Raw genomic sequence first — 27,356 nt, forward strand, 5'->3', positions numbered from 1 at the left:
ATCGTTCTATAACAAAAAAATAAAAATATTTAAGAGATTTTAATTTATACTAGTTCGTCTCTCACACCGAAGCTTTTTACTTACGAGCGCTGTGACGTTTTTTGTAGAAACAGCAATTGCTCATAATGCACATAAGGCTAGGTTCACATTGCGCTAGGGGAGTCCGTCTAACGGACACGTTTTTAAATAGTGAAACACAATGTAACAGACATTGTAACGCACCCATAGACTTGCATTGTATGACGCATCGTGACGCATGTAAAAATTGGCATGCATTTGACACAATCCGTTTTTATATGACGCGGCTTGCAGCGTTTTTGGGTCCGCTCAAGCTAACGCAAGAGTAACGGAAGCGTCAATTCTGCCATTGAAGGCTATTGCAAACGCAGCCAAACGCAAATCATGAAAAATGTCCAAATGAAACCATACGTTTGAATTGCGTTAATGACGGTGGCCCCTGTTGTCATGTGACAGGAAATATGATTGCAGCCATTTTGGACTCTGCAAACACACTGAAAACGCCAGCAGCACAGTGTGTGTGTCTTGCAAGTGATCAGAGGCAATGTAAGTACAATTCTATGTATTTATTTTTCTGTATACATCATTTGAGTGTGTAGTGCCCGTCGGATGTGTGTGTACTAAAAATGTATTGTTTTGTTTGTACACAGATGTCGGATAGTGAGGGAAGCAGCAGCAGCGTTTCTGCGGTATTCTCCTCCCAATCGGTAGGCTTTCACTTTAAAAAGCCACAATAATGTTGTGTCACTCCAGTGTATTGAGGTAATCACGTGTAATCATGTTTTTATTGCAAATAGGAATCTTCTGATCCCGAACCTGCTAGGCCACCCCCCAAAAAACTGCCTAAAGTGACAACGAAGGTACATGCCACACATTTTGTGTATTTCACCCATAAATTAATTGATACAAGAATTGTAATTTTTTTTTTACTACACCATAGGTTGTTGAACAAGGACACAAAAAAAAAAAAAAAAAAACAGCCTCGCCGTCTGTCTTCGCCTCACCTACAAGCAGTAAATATCAAGCTATAAAGGTTCCTTTTTGACCCCAAAAAATTGTTTCTTTTTTTTTTTTTTAAATAGAAAATCTAACCTACTAATCAAACATAATACAAGAAACATATATCTAACAACGTCTAAAACCCTGGTTAAAAAACTACATACATATAACAAACAAAACCCTACAAGGACAAGCAACCAAATTAAAGATTGAAAAATAATTTCTGAAAAGTTAAGTGTTTTAAAAAAAAGGGAAAAATTTAGGATAAACTGAATAATAAAATGTAGTGTTTCCGATGAGATACTGTTATATACAACCCAAAATGAACGTATACATTGTAATATAACGTTTTGTGTTTACATAGTCCAAGCAGCCCGCCAAAAAAATAAAGGAACATTGTGGTCGACGAAGAGCCCTTGGACATAGAGAACGAGACACTTATCACTCTAGTGGAAGCCAATCCGTCCATATGGGATCAAAGTGACAGCTCCCACCACGACATAATTAAAAAACGGAGGTTGTGGGATAAAATCATATGCCAATTGGACCCACGATATTTGGAGAAGTCCGCATCCTCTTAAGAAAAAAAATTGGTAAATATTGATGAACTTAATTACTTGCAAAATGTAAAGATTCCAAGCTGTCAAAGAATTTTTTCATTTTTTTAACTTTAAAGCCAATGCTGTCCATACCCGGTGGAGATCCATTACAGATCGGTTTGTACGGGACTTCCGCAACAGCCAAAACACCCCCAGTGGATCTAGTGGCAAACGTGTCACCCCTTATGTGTGACGGCTCCAGAAGATGGAGGTCTGGAGACAGAAGAGACCTTAGGCCTACAAGTGAGTGTGATGCACCCCACACCTGACAACACATTGGGACTGGGACACGACTTTCCTGTAAAGTGCCAGGGCATTATGGAGGAGCAGCAGCTCGTCCACGGCTACCGCCCTTGGCCACTTTACATTTGGTGTAGGTTTGTCCTGATGAAGAGGTCCTGCGTGACCTCGAAACACGTTGACTTTTAAACCCGTTTAAAGAAATGTTTTAACTTCACCGATATTTTGATATCAGCAGTACATGAGTGATACCTTCGTCTTCTCTCTGTATTTATGGTCGTCCTCTTGACCGGTATCTGTGCAGCAGCTGTTATATGCCCGTTATGTATTGCAATTCAGCAACCTAGCAAGGTGAGTGTATTCTCTCCTTCACCTGACACCCCTTTGTCATCAGATAAGACCCTACTGCGCTTTTTCCCAGTTTCTTCTTTCCGCAATTCCTCAATTTAAGGACCTATGGACTATGCTCATGGACCGATGGTCTTTTTTGTGCGGGACGGAGGGCCTTTGTTTAAAAAAAAAAAAAGGACTCGGATGGACATAAAATCCATATTCCTAACCGAGAGAACTGACCAATCTAAGTAATGCGCAGGAGGAGGAGTTGGGATATGCCCACGGACTATTGGGCAACAGTTGTTATATTAGCCTACGAGCCCAAATAAATTGAACCCTGTTCTGGGGTCAGTAGCAATACAGTAATGGACACTATATATCTCTCTCTCGAGGAAGAGGTGCCGACACACTCTTGTCCATCATGTACACCCCCGAGCCGTGAAAAGCTTTTTTTTTAATCATGATTGAATAAAGGAACCACAATACTTCAAGGACTGGTGAGTGCTGCCGCATTTTTTCTGTTGCATGGATGGTTACATTGTTTTTTTCCATGTGAGCACCCGATGTCCGCAGGAGGGCTCCTAGTAACACCAAGTATAGACTGTGCCTGGTTCCTAGTAAACAGGCGGTGCTGCTCAATATATGTGTGTGTGTGTGTGTGTGTGTGTCTCTCCCCGGGATTGGCATCTGCACCGTCGCAGCTACAGCCACAAAATTTTGCAGTCACACGTCTGGACCCCGAGAGCGTCATAGGCTATGTTGTGAGGCAAAATTTTAACCCCGCGCGTTCCAATTCACCAAACAATTTTGCCCCTATCTACATAATGGGGAACAAGTGAAAGGAAAAGTGTTGGAGGCAAATTGACAGCTGCCAGATGTGAACAAGGGGGACTTAAAGAGTGAGAGCGATGGTGCCAAAGAGTATATACCGTACAGTTGCTAAGGTGGGGCCCCGACATGGGATACTCACCACACACGGGGATATGAACACACACACAAAATTCGCCACACACTACCACGTGCTAGAACACATATAACCCTCAGCACACATTTCACCACACATACACCAACCTCGCCACATAAAAGTCGAAACACAAAAGTCGCCACTCAAAACTCGCCACGCGCACAACTCGCCACATGCAAAACTAGGCTCACGCAAAACTCTCCACACGTGCAAAACTCACCTCATGGAAAACTCGTTACACGCAAAACTTGCACACGCGGAAAAATTGCCACATGCACAAAAGTTGCAACACATACAAAAGTTGCCTCACACAAAACTTGCACATACTCAAAACGCACCACACATAAAACTCGCCATGCGCAAAACTTGCTGCACATAACTTGCTACACTAATCTGTCACATGCAACTCGACACAAAAAATTGCTACACGCATGTCGCCACACAAAACTCATCTCACAAAAGTCACTACATGCATGTTGCCACACCCAACTCAACACACACAACTTGATACATGAAACTCGCCCTAAAACAAACACAAGTCTGGTATTATCCTTCAAAAATTAAAATCTGATTAATAAGCAGACAAACTACAAGAGCAACAACTGTACCATATAGGAAATACAGCAGCTGTCAGTCACATGACCTGTCTACTATGTGTATGTGTGAGCTAATATATACTGCCAGGGGGAGGGCTTCCTGTTGGCTGAGGATTTATAAGGCTGCCAATTTAGCTTACCAATACTGAGGTAAAAATACTGAGCAAATAACGTGTGAACGAGGTCTAATACAGGAGATGACACACAGGTATATACTATATACAGGGGAAATGACGCACACATATATACTATATACAGGGGAGATGACACACGTATATACAATATACAGGAGGAGATGACACGTATATACTATATACAGGAGGAGATGACACAGGTATATACTATATAAAAGAGGAGATGACATAGGTATATAGAGGATGAGATGACATACAGCAGGTATATACTATATACAGGGGAGATGACACAGGTATATACTATATACAGGAGGAGATGACAAAGGTATATACTATATACAGGGGAGATGACATACAGGTACATACTATTTATAGGGAAGATGACACACAGATATATACAGGAGGAGATGACATACAGGTATATACTATATAAAAGAGGAGATGACACAGGTATATACTACATACAGGGGAAATGACGCACACATATATACTATATACAGGGTAGATGACACAGGTATATACTATATACAGGAAGAGATGACACAGGTATATACTATATACAGGGGAGATGACATACAGGTACATACTATTTACAGGGAAGATGACACACAGATATATACAGGAGGAGATGACAGGTATATACTATATACAGGGGAGATGACTCATGTATATACAATATACAGGAGGAGATGACACGTATATACTATATACAGGAGGAGATGACACGTATATACTATATACAGGAGGAGATGACATACAGGTATATACTATATAAAAGAGGAGATGACATAGGTATATAGAGGATGAGATGACATACAGCAGGTATATACTATATACAGGGGAGATGACACACAGGTATATACTATATACAGGAGGAGATGACAAAGGTATATACTATATACAGGGGAGATGACATACAGGTACATACTATTTATAGGGAAGATGACACACATATATACAGGAGGAGATGACATACAGGTATATACTATATAAAAGAGGAGATGACACAGGTATATACTACATACAGGGGAAATGACGCACACATATATACTATATACAGGGTAGATGACACAGGTATATACTATATACAGGAAGAGATGACACAGGTATATACTATATACAGGGGAGATGACATACAGGTACATACTATTTACAGGGAAGATGACACACAGATATATACAGGAGGAGATGACAGGTATATACTATATACAGGGGAGATGACTCATGTATATACAATATACAGGAGGAGATGACACGTATATACTATATACAGGAGGAGATGACACGTATATACTATATACAGGAGGAGATGACATACAGGTATATACTATATAAAAGAGGAGATGACATAGGTATATAGAGGATGAGATGACATACAGCAGGTATATACTATATACAGGGGAGATGACATACAGGTACATACTATTTATAGGGAAGATGACACACAGATATATACAGGAGATGACATACAGGTATATACTATATAAAAGAGATGACACATAGGTATATAGAGGATGAGATGACATACAGCAGGTATATACTATATACAGGGGAGATGACATACAGGTATATACTATATATAGGAGATGACATACAGGTGTATACTATATATAAGGGAGATGACAAACATGTTGAGGCTGCCGTCACACTAGCAGTATTTGATCAGTATTTTACATCAGTATTTGTAAGCCAAAGCCAAAACCAGGAGTGGAACAAATAGAGGAAAAGTATAACAGAAACATATGCACCACTTCTGCATTTATCACCCACTCCTGGTTTTGGCTTACAAATACTGATGTAAAATACTGACCAAATACTGCTAGTGTGACGGCAGCCTTATACTGAGGGGAAAATGAGAGGTGTGAGGTGAAAATGAGGGGTGTGAGGTGAAAATGAAAAAGTGTGAGTGCAAAATGAGAGGAGTGAGGGAAAATAGTGGAGTGATCGGAAAATGACAGATGTGTGGTCGAAATGACAAGTGTTAGGGAGGAATGAGGGGGAAAGGTGAAAATGAGAGATGTGAGGTGCTATAACTAACCACAGATATTTACTCTGCCCATGCAACGCCGGGCTCTTCAGCTAATATATATATATCTCAACATGGCAATGTGTCGTAATGGTTAGTGTACAGTATAGGAGGGTGCAAGTCAAGATTTAGGACATAAGATAGACTGGGTAAGCAGCCTAGGTGTAATAGGTTTTGACAGAAAGGAATTGTAACATATAACGTTGTGAATGTGATCTGCTCAGTTACATATTGTAGGGACAGACATTTAAAGTTGGGACTAGTCTATAGTGGGAGAAGCAAAACCCCGTGAAAAAGGACCGCTTCCTCGTAGATGGTTAGATAGGGAAGTTCAGTAACCAAGGTCAAGTTCAAGTGTGGTGGGCTGCTAGGGCCAGCAAAAAAATAGAATTATTCTTACCGTTAATTCGGTTTCTAGGAACCTTCCACGACAGCGGTACTGGAGGATGTCTCCCCGCCCTAATGGGGGACAGGAAACACAAAGAGGTTAAATACCCTCCCCTTCCTGCCATCTCCAGTGTTTTTTCTGGACACAGTAGTATGTATAGTTACCACTTAAGTGCAGGAATCATCCAATAAAATTATCAGATAGGGAGGGAAATTAGTGCTGTCGTGGAAGGTTCCTAGAAACCGAATTAACGGTAAGAATAATTCTATTTTCTCCAGTCACCTTCCACGACAGCGGTACTGGAGTAGTACCAACAAATAATTTCTAGGGGGGGACAACCGCCTGCAGAACTGTTCTGCCGAAAGTTAAATCCCGGTTGAAAATCAAGCCTGTAGTGCCTGGTGAATGTATGGACTGATGACCAGGTGGCAGCTCTGCAAATCTGCTCCGTAGAAGCGTCACCTCTCTCTGCCCATGATGTTGACACCGACCGTGTAGAATGGGCCTTCAGTGATGGAGGAGGTGGTAGATTCTGGGATGAGTATGCCAGAGATATGGCTTGTTTAATCCAGTTGGCGATAGTATTTTTTGTCGCCTTTCTTCCTTTGTTCCTTCCGGAGAGTTGAATGAAGAGATTTTGGTCAATCCTCCAACTCTCTGTTTGTGAAAGATAATATAGAACCACTCTGCGGACATCCAGAGTGTGGAAGGACTCTTCTCTCACATTAGAAGGATCCGGGTAGAATGAGGGTAACACTATGTCCTGACCTCTATGAAAGTCTGATGTTACTTTAGGTAAGAAGGTAGGGTCTAGACGAAGGATTATACTATCCGATGTTACCCTCAAGTAAGGTTCTTGTATGGATAGGGCATGTAGTTCTCCTATCCGTCTGGCAGAGGTAATAGCCACTAAAAAGACCGTTTTCAGGGTAAGAACCTTTAATGAAGATTGAGATAAAGGTTCGAAAGGGTCCCGAGTTAGACTATTAAGGACCAAATTAAGGTCCCAAGGAGGAGTATTGTTGAGAACTCTGGGACGGATTCTACTTGCTGAAGTTATAAAACGCCTGATCCACCGATGTTTGGCTAGTTCTTGGTCAAAATAGGAGCTAAGTGCTGAAATTTGTACTTTCAAGGTATTGGGCCTAAGACCCAACTCTAGACCTTTTTGCAAGAAATCCAGAATCTTGGCAATATTAGGATGAAATGGGTCTGGAATATCTGGAAGATACCATGAGGAAAACTTCTTCCATATCTTGGCATAAATGGCATTCGTCACGGGTTTTCTACTGCTTTGGAGAGTATGAATTACTTCATCCGAGAGGCCTCTTGCCTTTAGTATTTCGGCCTCAGAAGCCATGCTGAAAGATTTAACCTGTGAAGGTTTGGATGCAGCAAAGGTCCCTGATGAAGAAGATTCTCCTTCTGGGGTAGATATACTGGACCTTCTTGAGCCATGTCTAACATGGCGCTGTACCAACTTCTCCCCGGCCATGTTGGCGCGATTAGAATCGCCGTAACTCGCTCCGATCGAATCTTCTGTAGAGTTTTTGACAGCAATGGAATCGGAGGAAAAGCATAGACGAGGTTGAACCTCCACGGGTGAGAGAACGCATCCATGCCCAGTGCTCTGTCTGCCATGTTCAGGGAGAAATAAGTTTGCAGCTTGGCATTCTGACTGTTGGCAAAAAGGTCCACAATTTTAGTCCATTCTGAATAGTGTTGAGTACCCATTGGTTCGACGAAATGGAACTCCACTGGTTGATGAAGCTCGAGAGACGACCCCCAACGCCCTGGGCGTAGTCACTGCTTATCCGGGGTCTGCTGGGGCTGGGAAACCAGGATGTTCCTACCTTTCCCCCCTTTAGGATAGCTCCAGCGTCCTGATTTGCCCTTCCCTTTGAACTCTCGCTGGAAGGGTTGTTCCTTTGAGGGACGAAAAAAACGTTTCTTCGGATTCCTCTGTTCCGGAAGCGCTTTCTTCTTGTCCGTTGCTTTTTTCAGAATATCGTCTAGGGCCTGCCCGAACAGATAGCGGCCCTGAAAGGGAATGGCACAGAGCTTTGTTTTGGACGTTATGTCCCCACTCCAAGACTTTAGCCATAGAGCTCTTCTGGCTGAATTAGAGAGAACTGCAGATTTGGCAGCTACTCTAACGGACTCTGCCGAAGCATCGGCTAGGAAGCTTGTAGCTTTCTGGAGAAGCGGGAGGGAATCTAAGATTACTTCCCTAGATGTTCCCTGGGTAAGGTGGTCTTCAAGTGTGCGGAGCCAACGAAATAGGGATCTAGCCACGCAGGTGGACGCAATATTTGTTTTAAGGAGATTGGTGGAAGTCTCCCAGGATTTTCTTAGCAAGCTCTCCATCTTGCGATCCATAGGGTCTCTGAGTTGGGAAGCATCCTCGAAGGGAAGGGTTGTCTTTTTTGAGACTCTAGAGACCTGCACATCTACCTTAGGGGTATCCCACAGAGAGACGTCTCCATCGAGAGAGAAACGATTCTTTAGCTCAGAGGGAACAGCAAGTCCCTTTTCGGGCGATTCCCATTCATGAAGAATGAGACTCTGTACATTCTCGTGTATAGGGAACCCCTTTAATTTCTTTGGCTTTAACCCACCGAACATCTCATCCTGCACTGATGGTTTCTCCTCCTGCTCCACAACGCCCATTGTCCCCCTGACCATACTATTTAACTCATGTATGTCTTCCGAGGAAAAATAGTATTTCTTACTCTCCTCTTTGGGGGTGGAAGTGGAGCCCTCATTCTCCCACAAATCCTCCGAACCGGAGGAACGAATTTCACCAGAATCTGAATCAGACGTAACCGTAGCCATCTTCCTTTTTTTAGGGGGAGGTGGCGGAGGTAACAGAGACTGGGAAAGGGCCGATACTGAGGACTGAACTTCCTGTTTAATGAGGGATTTAATGCTCTCAAACAAGGATGGCTGTTCTGAGCGTAAAATTTCATCAGTGCAGGGCTGGCACAGTTTCTTCTTGTAAGAAGAAGGAAGCCTTGATGCACAAACACCACATTTCCGATCTTCCGATTTTGTCTTGGAAGATCTGTCCTTCCTAGGGGCAGAGGCCTTGTCTCCCTAAAAGAGAGAGAAGGAGGACTAAGTATATAGCACCCTAAGGAATACAGGGATAAAGGGACCTTAACCCGCTACTCACGGTAGGAGGGAGGACGCAGGGCTCGGCAGAAGCAGAGATAGGTCTGTCACCTTCCATGGTCAGTCAGTACTGAAGTCCAGTCAGTCAGACAGGGGGCCTTACCTGGAGGTGACTTCCAGGGTTAAATACCGTGGAAGCTGCGTCCAATCGTGTGCTCCTCCTCCCGGTCCCAGGCATAGGGGAGAGAACCGCCATGCCCCATCAGAATTGCTTTCCGACGCGCGTGCGTTCCACCGCTGGAACGCACATGCCGTGAACCGGAAGTTCGGGTACTTCCGGTTTGCGCGTCCACCGTTTCCGGCCATGCAGGAGAGGAGGAATGCCGGGGAGCCGTGCGGGGACCCCGGCCGCACCATACCGCTCCGCTTTACTCCCGAAGGAGCGCGGGAGGAGCGGAGGAAGGGTCCCGAGTCCACACCAAGTGGGGAGACGGGAGCAGCGCCGCAGGGAGGAGGAACATCCCGACCCAGGCTGCCCGGCTAGGTAAGATCTCGAGTGCTCCGATCGCCGGCCACGGCAGCACTACCGCAGGACCTCTTCATGCCCCAAAGGGGACAGGAAAAACACTGGAGATGGCAGGAAGGGGAGGGTATTTAACCTCTTTGTGTTTCCTGTCCCCCATTAGGGCGGGGAGACATCCTCCAGTACCGCTGTCGTGGAAGGTGACTGGAGAACCTATCGTTTTGGGTAGTGGGAGGCCTTAATGGAATCCCTTGCGGATATTCTGGCAATGGCAGGAGCTCAGGGCTTGGTACAGGTACTATGAAGAGTGCTGTATCCTCTGGCGTACAGGGAACAATGGATGCAGAACTGCGTGAAGGGAAGGAAATGAATCTCGGCACTGTGAAACTAGAGGGGAAATCCCTGGAGCTGACAAAGCCAGTAGGTGTAGGGATAGTCCAGGAGCAGTAGATCGTAATGCTACAATCTGATGAACTTGAACTGTCCTGTAAATCCCTGTTTGTTAAAACTTTGTGGCCCCTGAGATATGAGCGGTGGCTCCTGATGATGGATGTCTGGAAACAGTGGAGACTGGCGGCCTACAAGTAAGTGTGATGTATCCCACACCTGACAGCACACTGGGACTGGCGCACGACTTTCCTGTAAAGTTCCAATGTGACATGGACCAGCAGCTCATCCACGGCTACCGCCCTCAGCCACTTTACAGTAGTTCACATGTCCAATTTTTTCCATGGACTGAATAATCCGCACAAAAGCACGGAGACTTGTCCGATATTGATCCAAGTGTTTGATCAAAGACGCCAATTCAAGTTTATGGATCTGTGAGATAATTCCATGGATCCCATCCATGTGCTGCCTGTTTTATATGGACTGTATGAAAGGGAGGTGGAGAAACCTCCATCATTTTTTTTTTCCAGAGAAAGACGGATATAACTGACTAAACTGATGGTAAAAGCTAACACTAACCTAACTCTGATCAAAAACACTGATGAAACTTGGACTGTTTTTTTGGATATGAGAAAAATCACTGATGTCTGAATGAGCCCATGGGATGTTATCTATGATTAGAGTGGTCTTTTATTTACTTTTCACGGTTGACTTTTTCTTCGTAGTTGTATCCTATAAACACACAACTAATTACATTCTTCTGAGATGATTCATCATTAGTAGGAAAACAGGGACACGCCCGAAATAATAACATAATTATCTGACCTGTTCACGTGCTTCACCAAGCAGATAAATAACGAACTGGAATTAGTTCTTGCCCTTTTGAAAAAGCATCGGGCGAAACGGCGTCGTCGGGGTGGTGACACGTTACATTCTACCTCACAAGCACCTGGCACTTTGTAAGTATACCAACCTATTAGACCTTTTCTCCCCTACACTTGTTAGATATCATTTTGCTTCAGCAACACAATGACTATGTGTCCAAGGCTTTTAATATATGCACATGCACTTTATAATCTAAAGCCGTTGATTTACTTGTGTTTGAATTGTGAAGTGGGGAGTGCAAGGCTAAGATTTTTTGGGGTCACACTATTATACATTGTCTGCTTGTGATTCTAAACAGGATATACTTTAATAGTAAAGTGTCACTTTTTGTTCTATCACTACATTTTTAATGTGAATTAAAAAAGTATGGTTTTTAAAAATAGTTTCTGCAACGGATCCTCTTTTTCCCTAAATAATTTTATTTAGGTTTGTGTTGTTATATTTAAAGATTGGACTAGTCTATAGTGGGAGAAGCAAAAGCCCGTGAAAAGGGACTGCTTCCTCGTAGATAATTAGATAGGGAAGTTCAGTGACCAAGGTCAAGTTCAAGTGCAGTGGGCTGCTAGGGCCAGCAAAAACCTATAGTTTGGGGTTAGTGGGAGGCCTTAATGGAATCCCTTGTGGACATTCCTGCAATGGCCGGAGCTCAGGGTCAGATACTGGTACTATGAAGAGTGCTGTATCCTCTGGCGCACAGGAGACAATGGATGAGGAACCACGTGAAAGGAAGGAAATGAATCTCGGGAGCACTGTGAAATTGGATGGGAAATCCCTGGGGCTGACAGAGCCAGTAGGTGTAGGGATAGTCCAGGAGCAGAAGATTGTTGCATTAGCATTACTATCTGATGAATTTGAACTGTCCAGTAAATCCCTGTTTGTTAAAACTAACTTTGTGGCCCCTGAGCTATGAGCGGTAGCTCCTGATGATGGAGGTCTGGAGACAGTGGTGGCTGGCGGCCTACATGTAAGGCTGGGTTCACATTACGTTACTGGCGTCCGTTAGATAGACTATGTTACACCACAGCATAACGCTTTCATTGATTCCAATGTCGGACGCATCGCTAGTGCACGCCCACAATGGTGATGTGCCGTCATTGAGTGACGGACCCTGGGACGCGGGCTGCGCTTACGCGATGACACATCGGCACTTGCGTTAACAGCAGCCCATTAACGCATGTGTTGAACGGGCTGCTGTTAACGCAATGTGAACCTGGCCTAAGTGTGATGTACCCCACACCTGACAGCACACTGGGACTGGCGCACGACTTTCCTGTAAAGTGCCAATGTGACATGGACCAGCAGCTCATCCACGGCTACCGCCCTCGGCCACTTTACAGTTCACATGTCCAATTTCTTCCTTGGACTGAGTGATCAGCACAAAAGCACAGAGACTTGTCCGATATTGATCCGAGTGTGATCAAAGACGCCAATTCAAGTTTAAGGATCTTTGAGATAACTGCATGGATCCCATCCACGTGCTGCCCGTTTTACATGGACTGTATGAAAGGAGGTGGAGAAACCTCCAGTTTTTTTTTTCCCATCTGAGAAAGACGGATATAACTGACCAAACTAATGGTAAAAGCCGACACTAACCCAACTCTGATCAAAAACACTGATGAAACTTGGACTATTTTTTGCATATGAGAAAAGTCACTGATGTCTGAATGAGCCCATGGGATATGTTATCTATGCTTAAGGTACCGTCACATTTAGCGACGCTGCAGCGATATAGACAACGATGCCGATCTCTGCAGCGTCGCTGTTTAGGTCGTTGTGTGGTCGCTGGAGAGCTGTCACACAGACAGCTCTCCAGCGACCAACGATGCCGAAGTCCCCGGGTAACCAGAGTAAACAACGGGTTACTAAGCGCAGGGCCGCGCTTAGTAACCCGATGTTTACCCTGGTTACCACTGTAAAAGTAAAAAAAAAAACAAACACTACATACTTACATTCCAGTGTCTGTCCCCCGGCGTCCGCTTCCCTGCACTGTGTAAGCGCCGGCCGGCCGTAAAGCAGAGCACAGCGCTTAGTAACCCGATGTTTACCCTGGTTACAAGTGAAGACATCGCTGGATCGGCGTCACACATGCCGATCAGCGATGTCAGCAGGAGAGCCAGCGACGAAACAAAGTTCTGGCCTTCTAGCTCCGACCAGCGATGTCACAGCAGGATCCTGATCGCTGCTGCATGTCAAACACAACGATATCGCTATCCAGGACGCTGCAACGTCACGGATCGCTATCGTTCTAAAGTTGCTCAGTGTGAAGGTTGTTGTGAATTCTGTGGCTGAGTTCACTTCTGTGGTCACAAGTGGTATTGCAGTCTCTGGGCTTCCTCCCTCAGGTGTTTTGGTGAGCTCGTTGGCTGCCTTGCTATTTAGCTCCACCTGAGTCTGTCTTCCTTGCTCCTTGTCAATGTTCCAGTGTTGGATCTGAGCTACTGCATCTTTCCTTGGGCCTGCTGCTCTGCTAGATAAGTGCTTCTAGTTTGTTTTCTGTTTTTTTCTGTCCAGCTTGCTATTGTCTTTTGCTGGAAGCTCTGAGAAGCAGAGGGGTGCACCGCCGTGCTGTTAGTTCGGCACGGTGGGTCTTTTTGCCCCTTTGCGTGGTTTTCGTTTTAGGGTTTTTTGTAGACTGCATAGTTCTCTTTGCTATCCTCGCTCTGTCTAGAATATCGGGCCTCACTTTGCTGAATCTATTTCATTCCTACGTTTGTCTTTTCATCTTGCTAACAGTCATTATATGTGGGGGGCTGCCTATTCCTTTGGGGTATTTCTCTGAGGTAAGTCAGGCTTGTATTTCTATCTTCAGGCTAGTCAGCTCCTCAGGCAGTGCCGAGTTGCATAGGTAGTTGTTAGGCGCAATCCACTGCTGCTTATAGTTGTGTGAGGATAGATCAGGTACTGCAGTCTACAGAGATTCCACGTCTCAGAGCTCGTCCTATTGTTTTTGGTTATTGCCAGATCTCTGTATGTGCGCTGATTACTGCACGCTGTGTTGCCTGATTGCCAGCCATAACAGTACAAGGAGCCACACCAATGATTCCCAATAGAGGGAAAAAAGAAATCCTGACATCATTTTTTTTTTCTTAGCTCTGTCTTCAGTCTTTTTTTTCCCCCTAGACATTAGAGTGCTTCAGGACACAGCTGTGGACATGGATATTCAGGCTCTGTGCTCCTCAATGGATAATCTCGTTGTAAATGTACAAAAGATTCAAGATACTATTGATCAGAAATCGATGCTAGAACCAAGAATTCCGATTCCTGATTTGTTTTTTGGTGACAGAACTAAGTTCCTGAGCTTCAGAAATAATTGTAAGCTATTTTTGGCCTTGAAACCTCATTCTTCTGGTAATCCTATTCAACAGGTTTTGATTATTATTTCTTTTTTGCGCGGCGACCCACAGGACTGGGCGTTTTCTCTTGCACCAGGAGATTCTGCATTGAGTAATGTTGATGCATTTTTCCTGGCGCTCGGATTGCTTTACGATGAGCCTAATTCAGTGGATCAGGCTGAGAAAAATCTGCTGGCTTTATGCCAGGGTCAGGATGATGTAGAAGTATATTGTCAGAAATTTAGGAAATGGTCAGTACTCACTCTGTGGAATGAATCTGCACTAGCGGCTTTGTTCAGAAAGGGTCTCTCTGAAGCTCTTAAGGATGTAATGGTGGGATTTCCTATGCCTGCTGGTTTGAATGAGTCTATGTCCTTGGCCATTCAGATCGGTCGTCGCTTGCGCGAGCGTAAATCTGTGCAACATCTGGCGGTACTGCCTGAGAGTAAACCTGAGCCTATGCAGTGCGACAGGACTATGACTAAAGTAGAACGGCAAGAACACAGACGTCTGAACAGACTGTGTTTCTATTGTGGTGATTCTACTCATGCTATTTCTAATTGTCCTAAACGCACTAGGCGGTTCGATAGCTCTGCCGTTATTGGTACTGTACAGTCCAAATTCCTTTTGTCCATTACCTTAATGTGCTCTTTGTCATCGTATTCTGTCATGGCGTTTGTGGATTCAGGCGCTGCCCTGAATCTGATGGATTTGGATTATGCTAAACGTTGTGGATTTTTCTTGGAGCCTTTGCGGTGTCCTATTCCGTTGAGAGGAATTGATGCTACACCTTTGGCCAAGAATAAGCCTCAGTACTGGGCCCAGCTGACCATGTGCATGGCTCCTGCACATCAGGAAGTTATTCGCTTTCTGGTACTGCATAATTTGCATGATGTGGTCGTGTTGGGGTTGCCATGGCTACAAACCCATAATCCAGTATTGGATTGGAACTCTATGTCGGTAACCAGCTGGGGTTGTCAGGGAGTACATGGTGATGTTCCATTTTTGTCTATTTCGTCATCCATTCCTTTTGACATCCCAGAGTTCTTGTCGGACTTTCAGGATGTATTTGAAGAGTCCAAGTCTGATGCCCTACCTCCGCATAGGAATTGTGATTGTGCTATCGATTTGATTCCTGGTAGTAAATTCCCTAAGGGTCGTTTATTTAATTTGTCCGTACCTGAACACACCGCTATGCGCAGTTATGTGAAGGAGTCCCTGGAGAAGGGACATATTCGCCCATCGTCGTCACCATTGGGAGCAGGGTTCTTTTTTGTAGCCAAGAAGGATGGTTCGCTAAGACCGTGTATTGATTACCGCCTTCTTAATAAGATCACTGTTAAGTTTCAGTATCCCTTGCCATTGATTTCTGACTTGTTTGCTCGGATTAAGGGGGCTAGTTGGTTTACTAAGATTGATCTTCGTGGTGCGTATAATCTGGTGAGAATCAGGCAGGGAGATGAATGGAAAACGGCATTTAATACGCCCGAGGGTCATTTTGAGTATCTGGTGATGCCGTTCGGACTTGCCAATGCTCCATCTGTTTTTCAGTCTTTTATGCATGACATTTTCCGTGAGTATCTGGATAAATTCTTGATTGTTTACTTGGATGACATTTTGATCTTCTCAGATGATTGGGAGTCTCATGTGAAGCAAGTCAGAATGGTTTTCCAGGTACTGCGTGCTAATTCCTTGTTCGTGAAGGGATCAAAGTGTCTCTTCGGTGTGCAGAAAGTTTCATTTTTGGGGTTCATCTTTTCCCCTTCTACTATCGAGATGGATCCGGTTAAGGTTCAGGCCATCCAGGATTGGACTCAGCCGACATCTCTAAAAAGTCTGCAGAAATTCCTGGGCTTTGCTAATTTTTATCGTCGCTTCATCTGTAATTTTTCTAGCATTGCCAGACCATTGACCGATTTGACCAAGAAGGGTGCTGATTTGGTTAATTGGTCTTCTGCTGCCGTGGAAGCTTTTCAGGAGTTGAAGCGTCGTTTTTGCTGTGCCCCTGTGTTGTGTCAACCTGATGTTTCTCTTCCGTTCCAGGTCGAGGTTGATGCTTCTGAGATTGGTGCAGGGGCGGTTTTGTCACAGAGAGGTTCTGGTTGCTCAGTGTTCAAACCATGTGCTTTCTTTTCCAGGAAATTTTCTGCTGCTGAGCGTAATTATGATGTGGGCAACCGAGAGTTGCTGGCCATGAAGTGGGCATTCGAGGAGTGGCGTCATTGGCTTGAGGGTGCTAAGCATCGCGTGGTGGTTTTGACTGATCATAAGAACCTTACTTATCTTGAGTCTGCCAAGCGCTTGAACCCTAGACAGGCCCGTTGGTCGTTATTTTTTGCTCGTTTTGATTTTGTGATTTCATACCTTCCGGGCTCTAAAAATGTGAAGGCGGATGCTCTGTCTAGGAGTTTTGTGCCCGACTCTCCGGGGTTATCTGAGCCGGCGAGTATCCTCAAGGAAGGAGTCATTGTGTCTGCCATCTCCCCTGATTTGCGGAGAGTGTTGCAGAAATTTCAGGCTAATAAACCTGATCGTTGTCCGGCCGAGAAACTGTTCGTCCCTGATAGGTGGACTAGTAAAGTTATCTCTGAACTTCATTGTTCGGTGCTGGCCGGTCATCCAGGAATCTTTGGTACCAGGGAGTTGGTTGCTAGATCCTTCTGGTGGCCATCTCTGTCACGGGATGTGCGTGCTTTTGTGCAGTCCTGTGGAATTTGTGCTAGGGCTAAGCCCTGCTGTTCACGTGCCAGTGGGTTGCTTTTGCCCTTGCCGGTCCCGAAGAGGCCTTGGACACATATTTCGATGGATTTCATTTCTGACCTTCCCGTTTCTCAAAAAATGTCGGTCATTTGGGTGGTCTGTGATCGCTTTTCTAAAATGGTCCATCTGGTGCCCTTGGTTAAATTGCCTTCCTCCTCTGATTTGGTGCCTTTGTTCTTCCAGCATGTGGTTCGTTTACATGGCATTCCTGAGAATATTGTTTCTGACAGAGGTTCCCAGTTTGTCTCGAGGTTCTGGCGAGCCTTTTGTGGTAGGATGGGCATTGACCTATCTTTCTCCTCGGCCTTCCATCCTCAGACTAATGGCCAGACCGAACGAACCAATCAGACCTTGGAAACATATCTGAGATGTTTTGTTTCCGCTGACCAGGATGATTGGGTGTCATTTTTGCCGTTGGCTGAGTTCGCCCTTAATAATCGGGCCAGCTCGGCTACCTTGGTCTCTCCATTTTTCTGCAATTCTGGGTTCCATCCTCGTTTCTCTTCAGGACAGGTTGAGTCTTCGGACTGTCCTGGTGTGGATTCTGTGGTGGACAGGTTGCAGCAGATCTGGACTCAGGTAGTGGACAATTTGACCTTGTCCCAGGAGAAGGCTCAGCTTTTCGCTAATCGCAGACGCCGTGTGGGACCCCGACTTCGTGTTGGGGATTTGGTTTGGTTATCTTCTCGTCATATTCCTATGAAGGTTTCCTCTCCTAAATTTAAACCTCGTTTTATTGGTCCGTATAGGATTTCTGAGATTCTCAATCCGGTGTCTTTTCGTCTGACCCTCCCAGACTCCTTTTCCATACATAATGTATTCCATAGGTCGTTGTTGAGGAGATACGTGGCACCTATGGTTCCATCTGTGGAGCCTCCTGCCCCTGTTTTGGTGGAGGGGGAATTGGAGTATATTGTGGAGAAGATTTTGGATTCTCGTGTCTCTAGACGGAAACTCCAGTATCTGGTCAAATGGAAGGGTTATGCTCAGGAAGATAATTCCTGGGTTTTTGCCTCTGATGTCCATGCCCCAGATCTTGTTCGTGCCTTTCATGTGGCTCATCCTGGTCGGCCTGGGGGTTCTGGTGAGGGTTCGGTGACCCCTCCTCAAGGGGGGGGGGTACTGTTGTGAATTCTGTGGCTGAGTTCACTTCTGTGGTCACAAGTGGTATTGCAGTCTCTGGGCTTCCTCCCTCAGGTGTTTTGGTGAGCTCGTTGGCTGCCTTGCTATTTAGCTCCACCTGAGTCTGTCTTCCTTGCTCCTTGTCAATGTTCCAGTGTTGGATCTGAGCTACTGCATCTTTCCTTGGGCCTGCTGCTCTGCTAGATAAGTGCTTCTAGTTTGTTTTCTGTTTTTTTCTGTCCAGCTTGCTATTGTCTTTTGCTGGAAGCTCTGAGAAGCAGAGGGGTGCACCGCCGTGCTGTTAGTTCGGCACGGTGGGTCTTTTTGCCCCTTAGCGTGGTTTTCGTTTTAGGGTTTTTTGTAGACTGCATAGTTCTCTTTGCTATCCTCGCTCTGTCTAGAATATCGGGCCTCACTTTGCTGAATCTATTTCATTCCTACGTTTGTCTTTTCATCTTGCTAACAGTCATTATATGTGGGGGGCTGCCTATTCCTTTGGGGTATTTCTCTGAGGTAAGTCAGGCTTGTATTTCTATCTTCAGGCTAGTCAGCTCCTCAGGCAGTGCCGAGTTGCATAGGTAGTTGTTAGGCGCAATCCACTGCTGCTTATAGTTGTGTGAGGATAGATCAGGTACTGCAGTCTACAGAGATTCCACGTCGCAGAGCTCGTCCTATTGTTTTTGGTTATTGCCAGATCTCTGTATGTGCGCTGATTACTGCACGCTGTGTTGCCTGATTGCCAGCCATAACAGAAGGTACCTTTAGAGTGGTCTTTTATTTACTTTTCACGGTTGGCCTTTTCTTCCTAGCTGTATCCTATAAACAGACATCTAATTACATTCTTCTGACATGATTCAACATTAGTGGGAAAAACAGGAAGACGCCCAAAATAATAACATAATTATCAGACCTAGTCACGTGCTTCATTAACCAGATAAATAACGAACTGGAATTTCCGGCCTAAATGAGAACTACCAGTCATGTTATAAAAAAAAGATAAAAGATACCGTACTTGTTTTTTATATTTCTCTTTGGTGTTATAAGTATGTGAAGTTACAGCCTAAAGCCCCTGTAGGGTGTGCACAAAAGGCTTACACGCTTTTGGCAAAAAGTGTTGTGCATCATTTGAGTATTTTCTCCTATTAAAAAGAGTCTCTTGTGGAATAATGGATCCATAAGGTTAAAAAGCAACTGAAATGCAGTTGCATGTGAACAGGACTCACGCAGAGACTGTGTAGCTCCTGGTGACAGCCATACATATGTCCTCTTTAAAGGGACTCTGTCACCTGAATTTGGAGGGAACAATCTTCAACCATAGGGGCAGGCTTTTCGGGTGTTTGATTCACCCTTTCCTTACCCGCTGGCTGCATGCTGGCTGCAATATTGGATTGAAGTTCATTCTCTGTCCTCCATAGTACATGCCTGCATAAGGCAATCTTGGCTGAAGATTGTTCCCTCCAAATTCAGGTGACAGAGTCCCTTTAATCATCATGGGTAACCAAAAAAGTCAAAATATTGCATCAAAAAAAGAAGTTTAATTTCATGAATTACCTATTGGAAGCAGAAACCAGAAAACGGTTGGGCACACTCTAAACCAAGGATGATCTTAAAATGTATCAATCTCCTATACCGTCCAACATTTGTATAGTCTTAGCAAACATCATTATCTCAAGTCTTAAAATGACGGTTAAGGGTCAAACCTGACAGCTAAATTTTTAAGAAAAGGTGCGAAAGTCAAAAGTAATATTTTAAAACGCCAAATACTATAGGGACATAAGCCGCAACACATACATACGGAGGACTGTACTTTTAAAATACTAATATCAGAATTTTTTACAAACTAATGGCCGTCCATGTAAGATACGGACTTGCAGGGTCCTCAGAGACAGGCGCCGTTTCAGACGAGCTTTACACTGTCAATTTTTTAGTTCCCTCCCATGCTGATGAAATACTGGTGTTAATGAGGCGTAAATCTGCTTCTAGGAGCAACTGGAAAATGGGTATTATTACCTACCGATAATTCGGTTTCCAGGAGTCCATCCTGACAGCACATTGGAGGATGTCCTCCTCCTCCTTGCAGGGACAGGAAACACAACACGAGAGGTTAAAAGGTCCCACTCCACCCCCTTTTCCTCAGTGTTTTGACAAGTACCACACCATGGATAGATATACTTTTGAAACTTTATTTGACCAAACATATTACAGCATATGAACTGGCATGCATAGGGGGGGAAATAACGGTGCTGTCAGGATGGACTCCTGGAAACCGAATTATCGGTAGGTAATAATACCCATTTTCCAGGACGTCCCCCTGACAGCACATTGGAGAATACCAAAGAAAACTACGTTTAGGGTGGGACAACTGCTTGGAGAACTTTCCTCCCATAAGATGTCTGCTGAGCTGCTACTACGTCTAGCTTATAGTGCTTACAGAACGTGTTTACTCTGGCCCAAGTTGCTGCCTTGCAAATCTGATCTAGTGACGCTCCTGCTCGCTCAGCCCATGATGCTGAAACAGCCCTAGTAGAGTGAGCTTTAATCCCTGTTGGGCACGCTATCCCTTCTGATGCGTAGGCTTTTGAAATTATAGTAGTAATCCATCTAGCTATAGACGCCTTGGAAGCTTTTTTACCTTTATTCTTACCTCCAAATAGGATAAAAAGATTAGAATCCTTCCTCCAGGAGCTAGTGGCCTCTAGATAGTTTAATACTGCCTGCCTAACATCCAGGGAGTGTAAAGCCTGTTCTTTTTCATTAGAAGGGTTCTCACAAAAGGAAGGTAAAATTATTTCCTGATCTCGATTTTTTGCTGAAGCTATTTTTGGGATAAAAGCTGGGTCTAATTTTAGGATTATATGATCCTCTCTGACTTGAAGATATGGATCCTTAATTGATAGAGCCTGAATTTCCCCTACGCGTTTAGCTGTTGTAATCGCTACTAGGAAGGCCGTCTTCCAGGTACGAACTGAAATAGGCATGTCCTCCTCTAGAGAATAGGGATCTTTACATAGAGCCCTAAGGACTAAATTTAAGTCCCATGTGGGAGCTAGCTGTCTCAAGGTAGGCCGTAATCTTTGGATAGCCCTCACAAATCTGATTATCCAGGGGTGGGAAGCTAATGGATAATCCAGAAAAGTACTAAGGGCCGAGATCTGGACTTTAATTGTACCTGGCCTGAGCCCCAAGTCAAAGCCTGCCTGTAAGAATTTTAAGACTCTAGGAACATCTAAGACCCCCGGAATCACAGCTGACCCGCCACTTCCCATACAAAATTTTTTCCAGATTTTGTGGTAGATGGCTGAGGTGACAGGCTTCCTACTAGCCTGGATGGTTGTAATTACTTCATCTGAAAGACCTCTGGATTTCAAGATGTCCCTCTCAGGATCCATGCTGATAGATGCAGTCTCTCCGGGTTTTGGTGTAAAACAGGCCCTTGATGAATTATATCCTTCCATAACGGGAGCATGATAGGGTCTCCCGTTGCCATGGCCCCCAACAATGGGAACCAACTTCTCTTTGGCCAGAATGGTACAATTGTCAGCACTGTTGCCTGGTCTTCCTGAATCTTCCTGAGCACTATTGGAATAAGTGCTATTGGTGGAAATGCGTAAGACAGAGGTTCGCTCCATGCTTGACTTAAGGCGTCGACTGCTTCCGGCATGTCTAGAGGGTTGAGGGAATAAAATCTGGGAACCTTTGAATTTTTCCTTGTGGCGAATAAATCTATCCTGGGCGTTCCCCAACGGTGGCAAAGAATTTGGAACATTTCTTGACTTAGTTCCCATTCGGTTGGAGAAACTTTCTTTCTGCTTAGATAGTCGGCTAGTATGTTCTGTGACCCTTCTAGATGCACTGCTGTTATAGATAAGACAACGTCTTCTGCCCAGGCAAATATTCTCTGCGCTAGACCTTGAAGCGCTTTGTGTTTGGAACCTCCTTGATGCCTCAAAAAGGATACCGCTGTTACATTGTCGGATAGGATTTTTACATGTTTGTCCTTTAGGCATGAACGGTTTCTTCTGAGAGCTTCCCAGACTGCGTATAATTCTCTGTAATTTGACGACATCTGACTGATCTCCTCGGGCCACTTGTCCTGAAAGAATTTTCCTTCCAGGTGCGCTCCCCATCCCCACTGACTTGCATCTGTGGTGATTATCACACAAGGGGTTGATATCCAAGGGATGCCCTTTTTTAGATTGTAGTCCTGGATCCACCATCGTAGTGATCTTCTTGTCTTCATTGATAGCTCTAGCCTCTTGTCTAATGTGGAACGACGTCGATCCCATACCATGAGTATCTGTTCTTGTAAAGGCCTTGAGTGAGCCTGAGCCCATCTGACACACGGAATGCATGCTGTCATCTTCCCCAAGACTTTCATAGCTGCTCTTATCGTCACTGGACTGCTTTGGAATTCTAAGATCATCTTTTTTAATGAGGTTCGTTTGTCCCTTGGTAAGAAGGACTGCCTGGTTGTAGAATCCAAGAGTACTCCTAGAAATATCTTCTGGGATTCTGGCTTTAAATGTGACTTTTTCCTGTTGACCACCCATCCTATTTCCTCTAATACTGCTATGACCCGATCTCTGTGTTGTAGCAGAATGACCCTTGATCGTGCCACAACCAGAAAATCGTCCAAGTATGGAATTATTGTTATTCCTTGGTTTCTTAAGAAAGCCACCACCTCTGCTACCAATTTGGTGAAAATTCTTGGGGCGGATGCTAGACCGAAAGGGAGGCATTGAAATTGGAAGTGGCAGGTCATGTCCGAGAGACTTACCGAGAATCTCAGAAGCTCCTGAGAAGAGAGATGTATCGGGACCTGATAATACGCACTCTTCAGATCGAGAGTGCACATTACCGAATCTTTGTTTATAAGATGAATGATGGACCTGATCGACTCCATTCTGAACCGTTTGTATTTGACGAAAACGTTCAGAGGTTTTAAATTTATTATTGTACGGGATTCCCCTGACGGTTTTGGAATAGAAAAAAGAGAGGAATAGTGACCTGCACCTATTTCTGGAGTAGGAACCCGAACTATAACCCCGGAGTCGAACAGTTTTTGTAGGTCTAGAAACATAGGGGAATCTTTGGCTAACATTGTTGGTAAGATACACCTTTGAGGTACGCGGGATATTAACTCTATTCTGTAACCTTCTGAGATTATCTTGAGGACATAATCGTTGTCTGAGATCTGACTCCATTGTTTGCGGAAGAAACTTAATCTCCCGCCTATTCCTATGGCGTCATTGTTTCCTTGGTCTATAGCCAGAACCGAACAAGGAATTCCTACCCCTTCTATTCTGAGCGTAGGAACTCCTAAAGGATCCTCTACCTGATCTCCATTGTTCTCTATACTCTGGAAATCTGCGGGGGAGAGGGGGAGGGGGGAGAGGCCTCCTCCGAAAGGGCTGAAACTTCTTGGGTTTATCCTCGGGAAACCCTCTTTTACTATCAGCTGCTGACTCTAGGATGTCATCTAAAGCCTGACCAAATATTCTGGAACCTGAAAATGGAATGGCGCATAATTTATTTTTGGATGCATTATCCCCCGACCAAGATCTAAGCCAAATAGCCCTTCGTGTTGCATTGGACAAGGAGCTATTTCTAGCCGCAAATCTCACAGATTCAGCTGATGTATCTGCCATAAAGGCCGTGGCTGACTTAATGATAGGCAGAGAAGCAATTATATCCGCCCATGAAGTCTTATTAATTAAATGTTCTTCCAGCTGTTCCATCCACAGGAACATGGATCTCGCTACAGAAGTAGCTGCGATGTTAGTTTTTATTAAAGCTGCTGAAGTCTCCCAGGCTCGACGTAAAAGGATATCCGCCTTGCGATCCATTGCATCCTTAAGACTAGATGAATCTTCGAAAGGTATGGATGTTTTCTTTGCCACCTTGGCTAAAGGGACATCTACCTTCGGAATCTCTTCCCATGTCTTGATCTCTTCTGAATCAAACGGAAGACGGTTTTTAAACTCTCTGGACATCACCAATCTTCGCTCCACATCTTTCCATTCTTGTGAGATCATCTTACGTATGTGTTCACTCACCGGGAACACCGTCCGTTCCTGATATGTGAGCCCTCCGAACATCTGATCTTGTCTAGACCTCGGCTGGGGGTCTTCTTTCACCTGCATAGTACGTCTGACCGCCTGGACCAGTTCTTCTGTTTCTTCGACTGGAAAGTAGTACCTTTTCCCTTCTTGTTCTTCTACTGGCAGTTCTCCTTCTTCTTGATCAGAACCTCTATATTCTGATTCCGCCTCCGACGAACCATCCTGAACCTCCTGTTCTGGATCTTTCCTTGGTCTTTTACGAGCCGGGCCCGGACTGTACACTTCCCGTTGTGACATTGAAGCTAAGGAATTCTGGACCTCCTCCCGGATTATATTCCTCATTTCGGACAACATTGATGGTTGTTCTTCTCTGACAATTTTCTTAATACAAGAGCTGCACAGATCCTTCTTGTATGTTTCTGACAGTTTTGTGTTACAAAGAGAGCACCTCTTAGATTTAGTCAATACCTTGCCAGACTTTTTAGACTGAGGGAGGGGAGCTTTACTGGCCTCTTTATCCTAAATGTAATAATAAGGACAAGAATGGCTCAGTATGTGCAGGCGTATATTTGAGTACTCTGCGCATTGCGCACTTACCCCCATTTCCTCATTCCTGTTCTCCATATCTTCTGTGGAGAAATGCCACTATAAGTAAGTGATCCTTATGGTAACAGATGTAAAAAAGGGATATAGCAGCGACTGCTGCACTCACCCTTAGACTCTGGCATGTCTGCAGCAATCTGGTCGTACGGACCTTACTGTGTCCTGTAGCCAATTTCTCCAGGGATGCCCTCTAGCGCTTCTTACCACTAGAGGAAGCACTGGAAACATCTGCAAGAGCCCCTCTTTGCGCTCTTAAGCCTGCTCATTTCCGCGTTCCACCAGGTGGAACGCACGCCGAGATGGCCCCGACCCCGGATGTGACGTCACCTTACCTGCGCCTGACACCGGAAGTATCGCGCCTGTCTTATTAGTCCTACTTCCGCGTTCCACACAGTGGAACGCACGCTGCTGGATCCTCTAGCGGCGCCTCTTCTCCTGGCGCCCGAACCGAGAGCCCCCCACCGGGAGGAAGCGGTTCGACCCAGGAGCTCATCCGCTCTACTGGTCTTTATGGCAGAGGGACTCCCCACCGGGAAGTTTCTGCCTGGGGCTTAGTGGAGCGGGGGAAGGATATTGGCGTTAGCCGCACGATCCCCCGAGCCTCCGGACTGGTGAGTCTTCACGCTAGTATAGCGCTCCTTCTCTCGTGTGTCCCTCCATGCAGGGACAGGAAAAACACTGGGGAAAAGGGGGTGGAGTGGGACCTTTTAACCTCTCGTGTTGTGTTTCCTGTCCCTGCAAGGAGGAGGAGGACGTCCTCCAATGTGCTGTCAGGGGGACGTCCTGGAAAATGTATGTATTGCTTTTATTTTTTACATGCAGATCCCTTGATGTTTTCTCTACATGGAAGCATATTGTAAATGTGAGGAGGGGGGCTAAACATCCAAATAATCTGTAACGAGATTAAAAACCTGAATAGCTGAGGCAAAGCAGGGATACAATGCCTTAAGGTACCGTTACGCTTAACGATTTACCAACGATCACGACCAGCGATACGACCTGGCCGTGATTGTTGGCAAGTCGTTGTGTGGTCGCTGGAGAGCTGTCACACAGACAGCTCTCCAGCGACCAACGATGCCGAAGTCCCCTGGTAACCAGGGTAAACATCGGGTTACTAAGCGCAGGGCCGTGCTTAGTAACCCGATGTTTACCCTGGTTACCATTGTAAAAGTAAAAAAAAAACAAAAAAAAACACTACATACTTACATTCCTGTCGCGTCCCCCGGCGTCTGCTTCCCTGCACGGTGTAAGCGCTGGCCGGAAAGCAGAGCGGTGACGTCACCGCTATGCTCTGCTTTACGGCCGGCCGGCGCTGACACTGGGGGACGCAGGGAAGCTGACGCTGAGGGAACGTGACAGGAATGCAAGTATGTAGTGTTTTCTTTTTTTTACTTTTACAATGGTAACCAGGGTAAACATCGGGTTACTAAGCGCGGCCCTGCGCTTAGTAACCCGATGTTTACCCTGGTTACCAGTGAAGACATCGCTGAATCGGCGTCACACATGCCGATTCAGCGATGTCAGCGGGTGATCCAGCGACAAAATAAAGTCCTGATCATTACCCAGCGACCAACGATCTCAAAGCAGGGGCCTGATCGTTGGTCGCTGTCACGCATAACGATTTAGTTAACGATATCGTTGCTACGTCACAAAAAGCAACGTAATCGTGTGACGGTACCTTAACATAAGATGGACAGGTGGCTGCTGGGGCCGGGCAAAGCTGTCATTGTGCAGCAGCAATCTGCAGTAATGCCTCCTTTTCCAGAGATCAAAGAGTTTCTGCTGACCAAAATTAAGCCAGGCAGTGATCTGTTTGCAGATTCGGCTGATGATCTTCATGAAAATGGCGCCGGCGCAGATGAACCTCCAGCAAACCTCCAGGAGACAGTGCATCTCGCCGGAGGTCGATCTGCGCATGTGCCATTTTCATGAAGATCACCAACAGCCGAATCTGCAAGAGCGCCACCCACAGCTAGGACAGCGCCAACCCAAAATTTTAATTACGAAAATAATGAATACAACAGAGACAGTGGAGGGGTCGTGGCTGAGCCGAAGACAGTACCGACACAGTCGCACCCCAAAGCACAAAGAGAAGAGGACACCAAAATTTATCATTTTGATTTAACAAAAACCAGGCTGCAATTGTTTTTACAATAAAGACAAGTATAAAATCAGTATGGCTACTTTCACACTAGCATCGATACGGGGCTGTCGCGCTGCGTCAGCCCGACGTACCGACGCATACTGTGCAAGCGCCGCACAACGGGGGCA

At 45.2% G+C, this 27,356-nt stretch overlaps 1 protein-coding gene and 1 long non-coding RNA gene across 2 annotated transcripts in view; both read left to right on the plus strand.

Moving 5' to 3' along the window:
* Nucleotides 1-359: 359 nt before the first annotated feature.
* LOC138680931 (uncharacterized) lies at nt 360-1,042 on the plus strand. Its single transcript, XR_011321840.1, has 4 exons — nt 360-564; nt 669-725; nt 816-878; nt 959-1,042. It is a non-coding gene; the product is annotated as an uncharacterized lncRNA (long non-coding RNA).
* A 10,136-nt stretch (nt 1,043-11,178) lies between these two features.
* RRM2 (ribonucleotide reductase regulatory subunit M2) overlaps nt 11,179-27,356 on the plus strand; it is a 37,218-nt gene continuing 21,040 nt past the window's right edge. Inside the window, exon 1 of the mRNA XM_069728087.1 lies at nt 11,179-11,280. The gene's annotated coding sequence lies outside the window, so the exon portion shown is untranslated. The remainder of the gene's footprint in view (nt 11,281-27,356) is intronic.

This window comes from Ranitomeya imitator, chromosome 5 (genome assembly GCF_032444005.1).
Source record: "Ranitomeya imitator isolate aRanImi1 chromosome 5, aRanImi1.pri, whole genome shotgun sequence".
Taxonomy (NCBI): Eukaryota; Metazoa; Chordata; class Amphibia; order Anura; family Dendrobatidae; genus Ranitomeya; species Ranitomeya imitator.